The following is a 15938-nucleotide window of genomic DNA, read 5'->3' as shown; positions in this document are numbered from 1 at the left end:
AAGTTAGGAATGGCACAGTAGGGGAAAACTTCCTGGAGAATGTGATATTTGAATTTGCCACTGAAATGCAAGTCAGGTTATGACATAGGGATTGTCAGGTATAGGATGGCTCTGTTGCACCAAGAGAACTGTACGGGTAAAGGCACAGTAGTGGGATGCTACTCTGGACACTAGAGGAAAGTCACATTGGTATAGTGTGCAAGTAGGAATATCAGAGGGAAAGATTGGAAAAGTAGACTCAGAACCAGACTTATAGTGTGAAGACACAACAAGTAAGTCTCTTTTCACATAAATTTGCTTGTAGTGATACCATTGTGAGATGCTGTGTGTAACATTAGTCAGAACTGGTGATGAAATTAATTCACAACTTGTGATATGTGACATCATATTTGTTTATTTGTTAACAAAAGAATAGGATGCACTGAGAACACAACATAACTTCTGTTGCTTTTCTGCCAAGGATGCGCAACCAAAATCTTACAATGATGAAATATCTGGTTGTCCAAACTAAGGGGCAGTTTCTAAAGCAACTGCACTTGCCTGAATTATTCAAAAGGGTAGAGATTTTTGAAAGTCAAATAAAAGCTGAGGAACCATACACAAAGGCAAACTTGCCATGTAAGTATAGCACGTAGTTCTAAGCTGGTTCCTTTTATTATAAAGGACATTGTTGAGACAGTTTCTGAAGTTTGGATGATATCTAAGGATTAGAATGCATTTACATATCAGTGTGCTTTTCTTGATACTGATGATTCATTGTGATTATATAAAGAGTACTTTTGTTTGTAGGAAATGTTCTATAGACACTAAGGCATCAAGATGATGACTGAGTGATTCAAGAGAACACTGAAAATCTAACTTGCATTGTATTTGAAATCTTTATTTGACTGTTATATGATACACATATATAAACATATGACATATATATGTACATACATACATGCATATATACATACAAATAAGTGTCCATAGCAACTTCCCAAAGACAATTAAAACAAAGGTAAAGCAACATTATCTTTTAAAAAATGTTAAACATTTTCTTAAGTGTCTTTCAGTCATTTTAGATTTCTCTGTTGAGAGTTCTCTGTTTAGGTCTATACTCCATCTTTTTATTGGATTATTTGTCCTTTTAATGACCAATTATTTCTTGAGTTCTTTGTATATTTTGGAGATCAGACCTCTGTCTGATGTGGGGTTAGTGAAGATCTTTTCTCATTCTGTAGGCTGTCATTTTGCCTTGTTGACTGTGTCTTTTGCATTACAGAAGCTTTTAAGGTTCAGGAGGTCCTATTTATTAATTGTTTCTCTCATTGTTTGTGCTCCTGGGGTTATATTTAGAAAGTGTTCTCCAGTGCCAATGTGTTCATGCATATTTCCCACCTTCTCTTCTATTAGGTTCAGTATGGCTTGCTTTATGTTGAAGTCTTTGATCCATTTGGACTTTAGTTTTGTGAATGGTCATAGATATATATCTATTTTCATTCTTCTACATGCTGATATCCTGTTATGCCATCACTATTTGTTAAATATGCTTCCTTTTCTCCATTTGATATTTTTTAATTCTTTGTCAAAAATCAGGTGTTCAAAGTTGTATGGATTAATATCTGGGTCTTCGATTCAGTTCTATTGGTCTTCCTGTCTGTTTTTATGCCAATACCAGGCTGTTTTCAGTACCCAAGAATAAATAAGGAAAATGTGGTACATTTACACAATGGAGTACTACACAGCAGAAAAAAATGACATCTTGAATTTTGCAGGAAAATAGATGGAGCTAGAAAAGATTATTTTAAGTGAGGTAACCCAGAGCCAGAAAGACAATTATCATATATATTCACTCATAAATGGTTTTTAAACATAAAACAAAGAAAACCAGTCCACAAATCACAATCCCAGAGAACCTAGACAACAATGAGGACCCTAAGAGAGACATACATAGATCTAATCTACATGGGCAGTAGAAAAACACAAGATCGCCTAGGTAAATTGGGAGCATGGAGACCTTGGGAAAGTGCTGAAGAGGAGGGGAGAGGCAGGGAGTGCGGCGAACTCCCTGACCAGCAGGAAAGAACAGCCACCAGACGAGGATTCTTCCCAAATCAGGCTTTATTGGAGCCTCTTGGTTATAGGGAGAGCAGGGAGCAAGGGGCCCTGAGCTCTCAGCTGTAGCTGCTTATATAGGGAGTCTGCCTAGCCACCTTTGATACTTTGATACTTTAACTGCTTTTCTGGAGACCCACCAGCCGGAAAGAAAGCAGGGGAACATCCTTGTCAATTACAGACCACAAGGAAGTTCCCCTGCCAGTCAGGGGGAGTATCGGCAGCTAGATTTCAACAACTCACCCTGTTTTCTGGTGGAAGAACTGCAATCTCTATTATGGTATCAAGCGAGGCCCGGGCCGAATGTCATCTTGTAATGGCAGCCACTCAAATCGGCTCCCAGCAAGGGAGGGAAGCAGAGAAAAATGTAGAGCTCAATAAAAATCAATAAAAAAATGCTAGTGTCTGGTTGTCTGACTGTCTGACTATCTGTTTCCTGAGGAGACCATAGGTTGTTAGATGAAGCTCCATGTACTTGGTTTAGAGGCTGCTGTGTTTTTGATATTGTGGTAGATTTTGTTCTTTTGATACAGTCACACTTTGTAATTCAGGTTGTCTTGCAACTCAGGGTGTAGCCCAGGCTAGCCTCAAGCCAACAGTGATTCTCCTGCCTCATTCTCTCAGGCATCGAGGGTATAGGCCTGATCCATCAATGCCAGCTTTGTGGTATGTTCTGAGGGACTATGTCACAAGGAAGGAACATCATCAGAAGTACTCTACTGGTTCACTCCTACATTGTAAATTTTTATCTCTTCCCCTCTCCTTGCTTTAAGAAGTAAGGGGTAGAAAGAAACAAAACTGTACTACAGTAACAATACACTAAGTACAAAACTAATTTTTCCCTGCTTGGAAGAAACAGAAGGAAATGTATTTGTGTTCTATTGCCTGTTTTGCTAAATCCTATCCTAGGAATTAATTGGCTTTGTTTCTTTATACAAGAGAATCAGAAATAAGCTCAAGATCCATAGTCGAAATGTGAAAGGATCACCCGCTTTAAGGTTTTAGTAAGTTAATTACTCCTTTGGTAATATTAGAAATTGCTCATCTGTTCTAAATCTGTCATGATAAAAATAAAGTTTAGGAGTATAAAACACATCCCACAGCTCAATCACTGCATTGTCAATATCAACACTAGCACAACCACTATGCCCTAACTCTCAAAATGGGGCGGCATCTTTTCAACTTTAGCACATGTTTTATTACTTCTTTGAGAGTGTTTTATATTGTTTTTGGTTATACTAACCTCACCTATACCTCCTCACAGATATTCCATTCTTTATCACCCAACTCGATGTTGTCATTTGTAATAATGATAATGACGATAATAATAATAACAGTAATAATAATATAAATGCATCCAGTCCAATTAGAACCAGTTATGTACTTTTGGGTATAAGTGTAACTACTGGAGCATATTGCACCTTTTAGTGAAATATGAAAAACACCTGAAAACAAAAAATAAACACAAAATAATCCTCACTCTCCTTCTTCTACCAGCTATTCATTCCAAGTAGCACTTCAGATAGTAGGATTTTGTGAGCATACTCCCCTCCATATGGGTATTTGGTCTGGCTCTAATGTGTACAGTTCTTATGCATGCTGTCACAAATTCTGAGTTCATATATGCAGCAGTCCTGTTGTTTCTGGAAAACACTTTTTCATTGCCATCCACTGCCTCTGGCTTTTATGATCTTTCTTCCCCATCCTCCACAGTGATTTCAGAGTCTTGAAAGGAGTGAGCATGATAAGCTGTCCTATTTAGGGCTGATCACTCCACACTCTCATTCTCTGAACATTGACCATATAAGGGTGCTGTGTTAACCAGCTACTGCAAAAAGAAGCTTCTCTGATGAGGGTTGAGAGGTGAGTTAATCAATGGGTATAATGATTATTCATTAGTAGTTTGTTTAACTCTATGTTTATTTAACACAATGATAGCAGTAGATTCTGCTTCCAAGGATATATGGTCTAGACATAGGTTTTGGCATGATAATGGTACAAGTTCTGTATTTCATCTTGTGGAGTAGACCTTAACTCTCATCAGAAAGTGGTTGCTTGCTCCTGTGATGTTTATGCCACTATTGTACCAGTGGACCATTTTTCCAAGCATGTCAGTACTGTAACTCACAGGGATTGCATCTAGGGAAGAATGATGATTACCTTTATCCTCTGGTAGCTTGTATAACACCTTTCAGCTTTATAAAACCTAGCTAAGAGAGATGAAGTTTTCAGGTCCATGCCAACTTGATTTCATCTTGTTCTATGATTTAAATATGTAGTGTCTTCAACAATAGGGTCTTACCTTCAAGTTGTGGAACATAACCAAGAGCAATGGCAAAAATCTGTGATATTTGGCAGCCAACAGGACCCTATTGGATGACTCAGAAAGAAGTAGCTTATTCCTGAAATTTGGTTTCTTATTGTTAGCCATTAGTAGGGACATCATTGCCCCGTTATAGGGTGTTGGCTGAGTTTTCTCTCCTGCCTGATTCCCACAGTCACTAAGTCCCAAAGAAATAACACAGAGGAGCCGGGCAGTGGTGGCACATGCCTTTAATCCCAGCACTTGGGAGGCAGAGGCAGGCGGATCTCTGTGAGTTCGAGACCAGCCTGGTCTACAAGAGCTAGTTCCAGGACAGGCTCCAAAGCTGCAGAGAAACCCTGTCTCGAAAAACCAAAAAAAGAAAAGAAAAGAAAAGAAAAGAAAAGAAAAGAAATAGCACAGAGGTCTACATCAATTATAAACTGATTGGCCTAGTAGATTAGGCTTTTTTATTAATTAATTTTTGTATCGTAAACTAGCACATTATTTTTGTCTACATTAGCCATGGGCTTGGTACCTTTTTTGGCGAGGCAGTCACATCTTGCTTCCTCTGCAGCTGGGTCACAACTGTGGACTACAGAATCCTCTTCCCAGAATTCTCCTGTTCTCATCGCCCCACCTATACTTTCTGTCTGGCTACCGGCCAATCAGCACTTCATTAAACAAGTACAAGAAACAAATGTTTACAGGGTAAAACCATTGTCCCACAGCAATAGGGTAACATCATCTTAAAAACAAAAACAAAAGGTGTGCTACTTCCTGGTATGTAGTATGTGTTATTACATCTCTCAGGCAATTGTCTGTTTAGCACATGTAATTCACACTAAAATACTATAAAGTTTGTGTCTTTTGATTTTATGACAGGTACTTTATTGTGTTCTTTAGCTGTATTTATTTGATTGCCATAAATCCTATTGTGTGGTTGGCACTTTATCATACAAGTGAGGATAGAGATTTGGAGAAAGGAATTTACTTGTGTAATGTCTTGCATCTCTTGAGCTGGAGATCAGAGATAAGAAAATGTATTAGTTTGACTCCTACATTAAGCTATTTGCCACTCTATTATTTCCCAAACCATTTCATCTTATCAACTAAATTATATATAGGTCCAAACTGCTTAGTTTAACTTTAGAGTCAGACTGTCACCTCTTAATGAGATTAAGGTCAAATTACTTCAATTCCCCTATCCTTAATGTCCTTATCTGTAAAACGGGATAGCATTGCCTAATTCATGGTGATCATAGATGAGATGAATTTATGTATGAAAAACATTTAGCATAGCACATAGCACGTGATAAATCTTAAGAACACGAGGAGTACTAATGTTACATGAATTTGAGTGTACAGTAGAGAATACTCTACCTTTTGAAGTGGTACCCAGCTTATAATATTTATCATACTATGATTATCCCATTATACAGAAATTATTTCTTGTTCTCAGGGCCAGTACAATAAACTTACTAGTTACATAATCATGGATAGTCTCCTACAAAGCTTGAGCAACTCATTTTTTTGGTAAATCTATAGACTTTATGGATAAGATACTATCTGTTTTAGCATTATACTAAAAATGAGAACATTAAACAAACAAACAAAAAACTATGAGACAGTCACCTTTCATTTGAGAAAGCAAGTGTTCAGTCAAGAAAAATACCAATGGCAAGTACTGAGCAGCACATAATCAAATATTTAGTACTATACTTTTTACCTGAAGAAGCATAGAGCTAGGCAGGTATGCAAGAAGTAAATTAGAATTCACATTTGAGCCAATTTATGAAAATATATATTCTTAAAGCATGGAATAGAGTTGACTACTTGAATGTTAGCTGAAGTAAAAATAAGCATAGCATGGTAAGCACTGGGGAAAATGTCATCTAGCATGTCCCTCATGCTTCTCACATTACTTTACAGCATTGTTTCCTAGTCAGTTCCTCCCAGGACTTTTGTTGCTGTATTCACCTTCTTTTTCTTTTTTCTCCAACAGTTCTTATCTCTTCTTGAATTGAATTCCTGTTTCCTTATGAGTCTCAATTTTGTATCTTCTCAGTCTCTACCACTATTCCTAAAATTGTCCTCCATGATGGAAAATTTATTGTCTTAGTGTCTGGGTCTACAACACTACCCCAAAGACTGCATACAACCCACAGATGCTGAGCATTTGACAAAGAAATCTATCTGTACCACAGTACTTTCTTCTTTGTTTTATGACCAGGAGTGCCTTAGTGTTGAGGCACTGATGAGCAAATGATAGCAATGGTTGCTTTGACTGAACCATGCTATAGACTAGACCGGTTAATGTGCACATAATCACCATGTGATGTACAGTATTCTTGTCTTACTGAAACAGCAGCCAAGTACTACAGACAGAGTGTAGTTTTTTAGGCTCACATACATATCTAGAAACTAATAGGCATAATGTTTGAATATATACCTTAACATTCTGTGTCTTTGTTGATATCTTAGGCCAACTTGTAGTGACGGGACATATACAAAATCTGAGTCACAGGAGTAGATCCTTGAAGGGGTGGGGATGACAAAAGTATTGAATTGTGCCCCTCTCTCAAAATCATGTGTTGATATCTTAACCCCAGAAGTTGGTCTCATGTAAATAGTTACATATGTGACTAGTGAAGGTAAAGTTCTGCTGAAATAAAGTGAGGCCTAAATCTGGTATGATTTCCTTATATAGAAGGACTGATGTCCACATAAATATGAATTTATATGCAAGTAAATGTAATGACTGCAATAATAGCCACTAACATGCTAGGTTCTGGGAGACAAGGCTGGAGCAGATTTATCCCTATAAGTTCTCAGAAGCTATCAATGCTAAGGCTTTGATCTTTGCTATTTAACACCCAGAACTAGCAGGTAAACATGCCCATTGTTTAAATCACCCATTGAGGTAGTTTGCTACTAAAGAACCAGGAAATAGGTATTACAGTAGGGAAAGCAGAGCATTAGAGTTCCTAGGAGACATTCCTATTGGTATCTTATCCTCGCCTCCTCCCCCTATATCCAAGGCTCATCTATCAGAAAAGATACAGTTATAATGTTTAACTAATGTTATTCCTCAACTTGACAGGGGGACACAAGATGCTAGTTAGGTATTAAAACACCACTTCTGTATATAGTATATATCTCTGTGAGTGTTCCTGGAACAGAATAACATTTGAATCTGTGAACTGAGTAAAGCAGATGGTCATTGCCAATGCTGGAGGATATCATCTAATCCATTGGGAGTCTTTAATAGAACAAAGTGGAAGAAGAGACAATTTACTCGGTTTAAGTTGAGACATTTGGCTTCTAGTGAATTTAGTCACTTGAACTTCTGTTTTTTTGACTTTCAGACCTATAGCAGTACTTACACCATGAATTTCCCACACCCTGTCCCTAAATTCTTGAATCACTGGACTTAGAATGAGTTGTATTACTATTTATTCTTGAACCTCAACTTTGCAGATGGCAAATTATGAGACTTCTTAGCATGTATAACCATGTTAAATAATTCCTTCCATAAATCTAAGTTAAAGATACATGTATCTGCTTTTGATTCTGCTTCAATGGTTAGTCATTATCAATACATAAGTTATCAGGCATTTCTAAGGCACCAGTAAATTCTTAGAAGAAGACAGTAGACTCTTTTATTTTAGTTTATTTATAAAAAAGTCTATCTTTTTTTTATTATACATACCCAATCCAATTTCCCACTCCCTCCTTTTCTCCCACTCCATCCACCTACACCCCACCCCTATCCACTCCTCAAAGAGGGTAAGGCACATTGCTTTGAGGAAGTTCCAAGGCCTCCATACTATATCTAGTCTAAGCAAGGTATCAATCCAAAGAAAATAGGTTCCCTAAAAGCCAGTAGGGGTAAACCCTGGTGCCACTGCCAGTGGCCCCTCAGTCTACCCCAGTCATGCAACTGTCAACCACATTCAGAGGGACTAGTTTGGACCTATTTTTGTTCCTTGCCTGTCCAGCTAGAATTGGTAAGCTCCCATTAGCTGAGATAGACTGATTTAGTGGGTGTCTTTATCATGGTCTTGACCTCTTTGTTCATATTCTCATTCCTCTCACTCTTCACCTGTACTTTGGGAGCTCAGCCCAGTGCTACACTGCAGGTCTCACTCCTGTCTTCATAAGTTGCTGGATGAAGGTTCTATGGCAGTATTTAAGATATTCATCAGTCTGACTACAGGGCAAGGCCAGTTAGGGCACCCTCTCCTCTCCTGCTTTTAGGATCTTAGCTGGCGTCATCCTTGTGGATTCCTGGGAATATCTCTAGAGCCGAGTTTCTTGTTAGACCCATAAATCCCTCAATCAAGATGTCTCTTTCCTTGCTCTCATCTGTCCTTCCTCCATCTCTACTATCCCATTCCCTCAAGTTCTCCTCACCTCTCCCTTTCTCCCCTCCTCATCCTCTTCTCCCCTCCCTTCTCCGCCAATCCCCATGATCCCAATTTTATCAGGGTATCTTGTCTAGACACTTAAGGAAATGTTCAGCATCCTTAGCAAACAGAGAAATGCAAATCAAAACAACTTTAAGATACCATCTTATACCAGTTAGAATGCTTAAAATAAAAAACACCAGTGATAGCCTATGCTGGACAGGATGTGGAATAAGGGGAACACTGATCCATTGCTGGTGGGAATGCAAACTTGCACAACCGCTTTGGAAATCAGTATGGTAGTTTCTCAGAATATTGGGAATCAACCTACCTCAGATCCCAGCAATAACACTCTTGGGAATATACCCAAAAGATGTGCAATCATACTTCAAAGACATTTGTTCAACTATGTTCATACAAGAATTATTTGTAATAGCCATAACATTCAATCAACCTAGATGCACCTCAACAAAAAATAGGTAAAGAAAATGTGGCACATTTACACATTAGAGTACAACTCAGTGGTAAAAACAATGACATCTTGAATTTTGTATGCAGATGGATAGAACTAGGAAACACTATCCTAAGTGAGGTAACCCAGACCTGAAAAGATGAATATGGTATATACTCACTCATAAGTAGATACTAGCTATAAACAAAGGACATTGAGCCTATAGTTCATGATCCTAGAGAAGCTAAGTAACAAGGTGAACATATATACATATATATCCACCTGGAAAGTCAAAATAGACAGTAGATACTTAATTCTTCTTTTTAACTATGATATATATGCCAACTACTCGAATTATTGTGTAGGGAATAGCTACTTAGAGGCCACTGCTCCTGACCTCTATGTTTGTACATAGCCATACCTCATAAAATCCCTCAAAGATAGATCCACATCATCTGTTGGTAGTTTCCATTGAAAGAATAAAATAGGAGCAGGAGGTTTAGAGGCAAGACACATTCCTAATCGCTGAAGTAAAAATAATGAAGGTTAAAAAAAACAATTATTTAAAGAGTAACAAGTCAAGAAATGTGTTTATTCTAACTCCGGGTCCTATCTGCTCCCCCCCTCCCTGCACAGACTTACTTGGAGACTTTCAGCAGTGTGTAGTCTTCTTTTAGGTTTTAGCAATTTGAGTTCTGAATGTGACTCTTGAGTCGTGAAAGAATGAACATTTCCTAATTAGTGGGGCTGAGGAAGTAAATATTTTAGTTCCTGTTATTTATGCCATTAAAGTGCAAAAGTGACTGTATATTATACATTAGTAGTCAACTATACTTGTGCCAATGAAAATTTGTTTGCTCTTCTTTCTTTATTGAAATGGATTTTTTTCATATATGTCCCAATTATGGATTCGCCCGTTTAGCTGATGGATCACCATTTGTAGAGTGCTGGTATACAGCATAAAAAGGCTGATATTTGGCTGCCTTGCCTTTGAAGACATCTTCCTAATTTCAAAGCTTTGGGGTCCAGATTTTTCCTGGGAAATGTCATTTTAGGGCCCACATTCTTCCTCACTGCATCATCAAACAGAAGAGAGAAATGAATAAATCTGTCTCATGATTCCTTTTTAGAGCTCCATATTGCCAACACTAGACTAAATTAATGCCAACCTGTGACCCTTTCATCGCTTCTCTTAGAATATATCAGCTCATAAATTTCATCATGAAGAACAAAGAAGAGATTGCTACAGAGTTTTTCCCTCAGTAATGAAATGGTGTTGAAAGAACAGGACTAAACTGTCTCTGGCGTCCTTGCTTCTTATCCCTGTCTCTGTCCTTCACAGGCTCAGCATCCACTCACAGCCATTTCACCTTTCTGGTTTGAGACTCCTTCCATACCTACTTTATGTGACTGCTGTGAGAAGAAACTAGAAGGATCATGATAAGAAACATGAAGGCATTTGGCCAAAACTTGAATTAAAGCTAAATTCAGCTTTATGGAAGAGGGGTCATTATTATTGTTATAAATCTCTTTTCTTCTAAGGAAGCTATGAAGGAGAGAGGGATAGTTTCTGCATAGCTGGAGACATTACAACTGGTACAGGACACAGAATCCTCTTGATGTTGAAGAAGCGGGGCAAGAGAGGGCAATGAACTCCAGAGAAAGCTGGGGCCGTTCCGAGAATTCCCCTTAGACTGCCTGGTGGTTGTGTCATTTCAATCTGAATTGATTTCTTTCCCTCTTAGTTGTTTCCTGGCAAGTTTATTGGAAATAGCAGGTGCTCATTATTGAATTCTCTTTGTTTATTTTCTCGTAGAGCTATCGAGTCAGTACCAAGCAGCCAGAATTCTTGGACACTAAAGTAAGTGATTCATTTCTCTATAGTTATCTATTGCATTTTGTGTAATAGGCTTCATCTTTATGTGTTAAAATTCCTGTGAAATTTAAAAGCTTTATTTTTACTGTAAAAATGACAAGAAGCAGCTACTCAGGGAAACTGGGATATGACAGGAAGAGAACAATTCTCTGATTGAAAAGTCGAAATGACAGTGCTTTTTAAAAAACACACAGAAATATACAGAGTCAGGCTTTGATCTAAGGGGCTAGACTTCCTAACACCTCATAGGGAAATCTTTGGGTTTGAGCCTGGAGCATGCGGTCTATTTTGTTCAGTAAGTGCAGTGTAGTCATGCATTAGGGCTGATTTGGTTATAGGGTTTGCCAACAAGTTGTTGGATAATGCTAGTTAAGGTAATTATTTACTCTTGCATTTTGTTTTCTCTTGAAAATAAAGTGATATTTAACATGGTGTGCTTTAAGTATTCTCGCCAACTCACTTTATACAAAATGAGAATTTAGCGCCCTGACACATAAACTAGTAGAGTCTACTGTGGAGCTCAGCATTCATCTGCTTAGACAACACTTATTAGGATGTTGCAATGGGAGAGGAATTAAGAGAGAAACATAGACAAAGGAAATTTAATTTCTAGGCATTGACATCTTGTTTTCCACAGCATGTACACAATTTTTTGTCCTCTGAGATTGGGGCTTTAGCTCTATGGTAGAGCACTTGCCTAGCAAGCACAAGACATGGGTTCAGTCCTCAGCTCCAGAAAAGGATAGTAACTGGCACAATTTCTCTCCTTCATCTCTGGAATTAGAGCAAAGGGGCCTTCAGTGCCATTTCTGTTCAATTGCTATTTCAACTCAATTTTTTAAATTATCATATCTTAAGAAAATATTAGCCGGGCGGTGGTGGCGCACGCCTTTAATCCCAGCACTCGGGAGGCAGAGGCAGGAGGATCTTTGTGAGTTCGAGACCAGCCTGGTCTACAAGAGCTAGTTCCAGGACAGGCTCCAAAACAACAGAGAAACCCTGTCTCGAAAAACCAAAAAGAAAAAATATTGACTTGGACTAGAAACAAATTTTGCCATGGTAGGGAGCCTAAAATTGAAGAATGCATGTAGAACATAGTTTTTACTGAGAGATTACTGGAGGTAATCTTTAAACCAGTCCCACCTAACCTTGGAGTCTAATTAGAGACTTAAGTCCAGATTGGCTCTGCTTATAGGCTGAATTTGGAAAGACAGAGTTACCAGCCAATTTGACAGAAAAGAAAAGGACTTGTCCAGGCTCTTCAGAGAAAGAGAAAGAAGCCTGGGCTCTAGACAACACAGAACGTAAAAGAAATGTGTATAATTTCATAGAAGTGTTCGAAAGGTGTGAGGGCTGGGATAAGTTGCTAGGGGATGGGAAAACGAGATTTAGAGACAAGGTTATCATAACAGATGTGCTAAGCTATTCAGGGCTACTATAACGTTGTGAACAGTGAGCATCTCTTTACGTAAATGTCTAATTTGCACCAGTTATTTTGTTTAGATTCTGGAGGTACAGAGACGATTTAGATCTGGCCTTCACTCTTCAGAGTTTATAGTTCAGTGTGAACATACCATTTACATAAGTGGCTAATTAGAAAAGCTGTTTGAGTCATCCGTGCTGGCCACACCTACAATCCCAGCACTGTAGAGGCTGACATAGGATGAATTTTGAGGCTAGCCTGTTATAAACAGTGAGTCTGAGGCCAAATTGGGCTATACAGTGGGAACTTACAGGACCACAATTAAATCGTGGTTGAAGACAGTGTTCTAATTTCTTAACCCAGTCTAGAATGTGACCTGAGACAAAAAGCTTTTGTTGTAGCCTAAAAGAAGGCTGACAGTGAATCAGAGAATGAAAGGGAATGATGGGATATTAAGGATGACTACTAGAACATGGATGAATACAGGGATGGATAGAGATGTCACTCAAACTTTTGATTGGCAAGCTAAGTGAATGGCAATGTCATTCATAGAGAGGGACAACCCAGAATATTAACTAAGTATGGAAAATATTGAGTAAGGTCTGGAGCTGGGAGGATACAACATGGTGTGCACCTCTAGAAATAGCCAGTGGAGGTGTTTGTGGCACTGATTCTTCTGTTTTCAACTTCATTTTTGCTCCTTGAATAGGTTGTTTCTCAAACATATCTTAAAGAGAAGAGTGTAATTCTTTTGGGGGAAATGGTCTGTAGTCTGACATCCTGAATGTTAAATAAGATCAGTGTATACTAATTACAGTCTAGTTTTTCCATCCTTAGGAATTCCAATGCTTGACTAACATGCTTAGGGATCTGAAGTGGTAACACCAAAAAAAAAAATTGATGAGGGAATAGTTCAACTAAAGTCAACCCTTGTCTATAAAGTTTTGTTTCATCCATGCCTACTTGAAAATCTAAGATTGTCATTCTCTAAGGAGTCCTTTTGAACACTATTGTGGCAATTAAATTTAGACAGAATGAGGCCACATCTCCAAACATTTTATCAGGCATCAAGATGGAAAGTGACAAGTACTTTTGTCTAGAATCTTGTCTTCATGGTTTCTTTAGGGCTGAAAGTTTGAGACTTTATTATGATGGAATAAGTACAGAAGGAGGGCTGGATTAGGAGGCAGCAGACACCTATTTTAATTTTCTCTTTATTGTTTAGTTGCCAGCTGACTCTAAATAGAACTGTCTCCCTAGCTGTAAAATGATAACTTGGGGTAATATTAATTCCATTTTTGTCAGTCCCACAGTTCTAGAAAAAATACATGCAGGGAAGAATTCCTCTGTTATAACTGCTATGAACTACACTGAAATGGACTGAAAGGAAACATCGACTGGTCAACAGCTGCCGCGCAGAATTCTTTGAAGAGGCAGTAACTGGTAGATGAAAGGATAATTATGACAGATTATTTTCACTAATTACGAGTCTATCCTAGGAATTGGTTCAGTGCTTTTGTCACCCAAAGGAACTGAACTAAGGGGCAGAGTGGCTGTTCCAAGAAGCAGATAGATAGAAACTCTATGTTCTTTTAAGAAAAAACCAATTGGCTTTAGGTTAGCACAAGAGTGCTGGCTTAGAGGACTCTGCTAAACAAAGAAGGTAGCTGTAGACCAAGATGTAGGTAATCAAAACTTGCTATGCAGAGAGTTAAGTGAGATCTGTGGAAATCCATATTACCATCTCAAGTTATCATTGCCATTTGCTGCAAATAAAGAGAAACATACCCATAAAGCCTTGGAGTACTGGGGCTACTTCTCAAATAGCAAGAACAGCCTTTTCAGTTTCATAAAAGAAGAAGCTGACATAGGCAACGTCTCTGCAGTTTGGCTAGGCAGTGTGGAAGATAATTGCCTCCACTAAGACCTTAGTGAGAGTTCACTTAATCTCTACACTCTGAGCATCTCTGTCACGGCCAAACAAGTGCAAAAAAATAACACAGTCAAACACAAAGATATCTAAGTAGGATGGTAAAATATAAAGTGAGCAATGAAGGATTCCAGATGTGTGACTTATGCCCCAGAATTTCCCCTTTTCAGGTCTTCTTTTCAGAGTGGACATATTTCATGACAATGTGATTCATGGCTTGTAGTGACTACAGCCATTGAGTGTTAGGGCATGAGTGTTCTGGGTACTGTTTCTTCTTGAGTTCCAGGACCCACAAACTCTTTTCTAAAAAAATCCAAAGAAGGGATCTTAAGAGATCTGGTGGAGACACATTAGATCTTGGGCCTGGGATATATTTTAGGCTACATTATATTCGTGGCAAAATTAAATCTCAAGTCAGACCTCCTTTGTGCAACAGTTAACCAGAGGTCATTTCCTTATGAATGCTTCTCAACTGATAACACTACTCTCTTTCTCAGCCCTTTGACCTCTACACATACAGGGGGCTTTGGAAAATGCGTAGACTTTTTAACCTGTCAAGATCCTTCAGGTGTTGCTGGCATTATTACTCAAGGGGCTTCATTGCAGCAGACAGTTGTGTGCTTAGAAAATGACAACACCGATCACTGAGGGCCTTTCAGATGCACACTAGGCTGTGTCTGTTTAGAAATCTGTGTGGTTATGGCTTCATCTCATCCTGTCCTTTGCCACGGGAAAACAGGAGGGCAGGGAAGGAAGAAACAGACCTTAGATCTGGCATTGTATTCTTGTGTGATGTTATATAAACTGGCTCACTTGTCCTCAAGTTACTGAGTCAGTGAAAAGGGCAGTTAAGCTGTGGTACTTGTCAGAAACTAAGCCAATTAAACATTTTGAGTCCCGTTCTTTCATGTCATTGGAGTACCTGGTCAGCAGCTCATTAAATACAGTTTCTGACCCCTGGCACAGATCTTCTAAGTCAGAGTTTTGGAGAAAAGGGGCCAGTCGGTGCTCATTATCCCAGTTAGGATAACTGGGATCTGTGTTCATGGCCAACCCCACACCCTCACAATGATTCTGGGGCACAAAATATCAACCTTGGTTTGGATATCCCAAATGGGTGAACTGTAAGGAAGTGGTTTCTACTTTAATTTCAGAACTAAACAAGCATTCATATAATAGGAGGCCTCTCCCCAGGGATGCCCTGGCACTGCCTGCCAGATCCTGTGCAGGGCATTAGGTCAGATTGCTCAGGCTTGTGTACATGCAAGGGGCCAGAATCTGCTTAGGGTTTGGTGATGGTGGACCTAGAGGGTCTTAGAGGTAGCTATGTGACTTTTCAATACTTCAAGTCTTCTCTGGTTACTTAGAAGAGTCAGGCCGCTCTTATAGTGGTCTTCTCAAGCAACTGCCTGTATCAGAGCTGCAAGCACAGGCCACATGTTCCAGTCAC

The sequence above is a fragment of the Alexandromys fortis genome, unplaced genomic scaffold (assembly GCF_014885135.2).
Source record: "Alexandromys fortis isolate MF-2015 unplaced genomic scaffold, M_Fortis_MF-2015_v1.1 scaffold_95, whole genome shotgun sequence".
Taxonomy (NCBI): domain Eukaryota; kingdom Metazoa; phylum Chordata; class Mammalia; order Rodentia; family Cricetidae; genus Alexandromys; species Alexandromys fortis.
Note: the sequence above shows the minus strand (reverse complement) of the source record.